Source organism: Lagenorhynchus albirostris, chromosome 11 (genome assembly GCF_949774975.1).
Source record: "Lagenorhynchus albirostris chromosome 11, mLagAlb1.1, whole genome shotgun sequence".
NCBI classification, from domain to species: Eukaryota; Metazoa; Chordata; class Mammalia; order Artiodactyla; family Delphinidae; genus Lagenorhynchus; species Lagenorhynchus albirostris.
In genome coordinates, this window is record NC_083105.1 from 62,738,420 (window position 1) to 62,742,713 (window position 4,294).

The window sequence follows — 4,294 nt, forward strand, 5'->3', positions numbered from 1 at the left end:
GGACATGGGTTTGAGCCTCGGTCCGGTAAGATCCCACATGCCACGGAGCTACTAAGCCCATGTGCCACAACTACCGAGCCTGTGCTCTACAGCCTGCGAGCCACAACTACTGAGCTCACATGCCACAACTACTGAAGCCCGCACACCTAGAGCCCGTGCTCCGCAACACAAGAAGCCACCACAGTGAGAAGCCCGGGCACTTCAATGAAGAGTAGCCCCCGCTCGCTGTAACTAGGGAAAGCCCACGCACAGCAAGACCCAAAGCAGCCAAAAATAAATAATAAATAAATTTATTAAAAAAAATAAAAACTGTCTTTATCCACACTGCTTTCTCCCTTTGCTTTTCCATAGGATATTTAGAATCAAACTGTCAAATACTATTGGGGAAAAAAAAAGCCTACTGGTATTTTGACTGGGAATGTATTTAATTTGTAGATCAATTTGGGGAGAATTGAAATCTTAACAATATTGAGTCTCTGACCCTTGAATATAGCATATATCTCCATTTATTTAGGTCTAATTTTTCTCAGAAGTGCTTTGCATATCTTTTGTCAGATTTATCCCCAAGTAGTTCATATTTTTTATATTATTGTAAATAGTATTGTTCCTTAATTTCTATTCTCGAGTGTTCACAACTAACAAAGAAATACAATAAATTTTTGTATATTGATCTTGTATACTGAAACCTAATTTATTAGTTCTCATAGATATTCTTTGTACAGTCTTTGGATTTTCTACATAGACAATCCTATCATATACCAATAGAGACAGTTTTATTTCCTCCTTTCATATCTCTGTGCACTTAAACTTGGTTCTTGACTCATTGGTTAGGCTAGGACCTCCAATATCAAGTTGAATAAAAGTGATGAGACAACCTTGCTTTTTTCTTGATGTTAGGCTTTAGCAGAAAGCATTCAGTCTTCTACCATTAAGTATGAAACAGTTGTATATATTTTATGGCTCTTTATCAAGTTGGGAAATTCCTTCTTTTCCTAGTTTGGTGAGTTTTTTTTTTTTTGTTTTTTTTTTTTGCTGTACGCGGGCCTCTCACTGTTGTGGCCTCTCCCGTTGCGGAGCACAGGCTCCGGACGCGCAAGCTCACCGGCCATGGCTCACGGGCCCAGCCGCTCCGCGGCACGTGGGATCTTCCCGGACCGGGGCACAAACGCGTGTCCCCTGCATCGGCAGGCGAACTCTCAACCACTGCGCCACCAGGGAAGCCCCTGGTGAGTTTTTAATCAGGAATAGGCATTGGGTTTTATCAAAAGGTTTTACCGCATCTAAGGAGATAATCATGATTTTCCCCCTATTTGAATCTGGCAATATAGTGAATTACATTAATGTTATGAATGTTAAACCAACCTTACACTTTTAGAGTAAATCCCATTTACTCATGATGTAGCATTCTTTTTACTACGTTGTATTCGATTAGCTACATTTTTGTTAACTAAACTTTTTCATAACTAACTTTTTCATCACCGCAAACAGAAACACTGACCCGTTAAACAGTAACTATCCATTCCCCTTTTCCCCCAAACCCTGGCAACAACCATTCATCTTTCTGTCTCTATGAATTTGCCTACTCTAGATACCTTATCTAAGTGAAATCATAAAGTATTTGTCCTTTTGTGCCTGGTTTATTTCATTTAGCATGTCCTCAGCGTTCATCACTATTGCAGTATCTGTTAGAATTTCCTTTCTTTTAAAGGCTAACTATTATTCCATTGTATGTATATATCACGTTTTGTTTATCCACTCATTCATCATTGGACACGCAAGTTGCTTCCACCTCTCTGCCGTTGTGAATAATGCTGCTATGAACATAGGAGTACAAATATCTGTTTAAGTCCCTGCTGTCAATTCTTTGTATATCCAGGAGTAGAACTGCTGGATCATATGATAATTTTATTTTTCATTTCTTAAGGAACTGCCATACTGTTTTCCGTATGGCTGCACCATTTTACATCCTTATCAGCAGTGCACAGGGTTCCAATTTCCTCACACTCTCACCAACACTTGTTATTTTCTAGGTTTTGGCTTTTTTTCTCATAATAGCTATCCTAATGGGTCTGAAGTATCTCACTGTGATTTTGATTTGCATTTCCCAAATGATTAGTGATGTTGAGCATCTTTTCATGTGCTTGCTTGTCATGTGTATATATTCTTTGGAGAAATGTCTATTCAAGTCTTTTGCCCATTTTGGAACTAGGTTTGTTCTTGTTGAGTTGTAGGAATTCTTTATATATTCTGGATGTTAATTACTTATCAGACATGTGATTTGCAAATATTTTCTCCCATTCTGTGTATTGCCTTTTTACTCTGTTGATAGTTGTGCCAATCAATTTTATGTGTCAACTTGACTGGGCCACAGGGAGCCCAGACATTTAGTCAGATATTCTGGGTATGTCTGTGAAGATGTTTCTGGATGAGATTGACACTTGAATCAGTAGACTGAGTAAAGCAGAATGCCCTCCCTAACGTGGGTGGGTCTTATCCAATTAAAGACCTGAATAGAACAAAAAAAGTCTGAATACAAGGGAACTCCACCTGTCTGACTGCCTTGGGCTGGGACTTTTCAGTCTTTAGGCTTGAACTGAAACATCAGCTCTTCTTGGGTCTTGGACCTGCTGGCTTTTAGACTGGAACTATACCTTGGGCTCTCCTGGGTCTCTAGCTTGCCAAGTAGAGATCATGAGACTTCTTAGCCTCCACAATCATGTGAGCTGATTCATTATAAGAGAAAAAAAAGATATATATATCAACTGAAAAAAATGCACAACCTAAAAGTTGAGAATTATGTTTTATTTGGTCCACTTGCTGAAAACTTAAGCCCAGGAGACAGCCTCTCAGATAGCTGTGAGGGACTGTTCCAAAGAGGTAAGGGAGGACCAAGGATATATAGGATGTTTTGCATTAAAAAAAAAAACCAACAACAACAGGTAGCTGGAACATCAAAAAAGATTATTGTTAATTAAAGAAAACCAGATATTTCAAGTTAATGAATTTCGCACTTCTCTAAATTCATTAACTGGGAAGATGCAAGAATCTGGGCTCATTGAAATCATTCCTTTGACATGCACCTTAACTACTTAGAGCCAGTATCCTGTTTATCTCCATCCTTGGCATGATCTGGCAATTAAGATATGCAAAATGTCACCATTGGATATTCCTAATGCACTGCTTATAAGAAGCAAGAACCTGGGTGACTGTGTATATGACACTTTCAAACATTTTTGGCAAATTAACAAATATAATGAGATTGGTTGGTTGCTCCTAATGTCACTGAACAAAGTGGGGAAAGAAAAGGATGAGCTCAGGGAATCAGATTCCCAGCTCAAGTGCCACATAAATGACCTGAAAGCTTCTGTGTGTGCCTTAAAGGAGACCCTTAATCTCCTGTAGCTCCAGGCTAAGACTGATGAAAATTAAACGAAGAATCTCATTCTCTGACTAACTGAATTACAAGTTGATTTCCCAGCCTCACTGGGTGGCTAATGTTAAAGTGAGGGCATTGGGACTACCCTGGTGACGCAGTGGTTAAGAATCCTCCTGCCAATGCAGGGGACACGGGTTTGAGCCCTGGTCCAGGAAGATCCCACATGCCATGGAGCAACAAAGCCTGTGTGCCACAACTGCTGAGCCCGCGTGCCACAACTACTGAAGCCCACGTGCCTAGAGCCCGTGCTCTGTAACAAGAGAAGCCACTGCAATGAGAAGCCCGCACACAGCAACGAAGACCCAATGCAGCTAAATATAAATACATAAATTTATAAAGTAAGGGCATTGACTGAAAAGGAATGGGATCCTGAAAGTTGGAATGGGGATGTGTGGAAAGACTTCGTTAAAGCTTGGGATGTTGAAAACTCTAAATTCTGATGAGTGTTCTTTGCCAGGGGAGCGGCCTCTTCACCCAACACCAGTGGGAATGGCCACTCCACCCCTGTCTGAGAGTATTAACCCTGCATTGCCTGAGGAAACTGTACTGACCTCTCCTGAGGCAGTTGTCATGCAAGACAAGGCTGAGTTTCCTCAGGAACCACTCCCACAGTATTTCTTTGTTTCTAGATCTATAACTAGATTCAAATGCCAGTAGGCCACTAAAGGTGAGGTACAAAGAGTGACCCATGAGGAGGTACACTACACTCCAGAAGAACTACTTGAGTTTTCTAATTTTTACAGGCAGAAATCCAGGGAATATGTGTGGGAATGGATGTTAAAGATGTGGGATAATGGTGGAAGGAACATAAAGTTGGATCAGGCCAACTGATGTAGACTCACTAAGCTGAGATTCAGT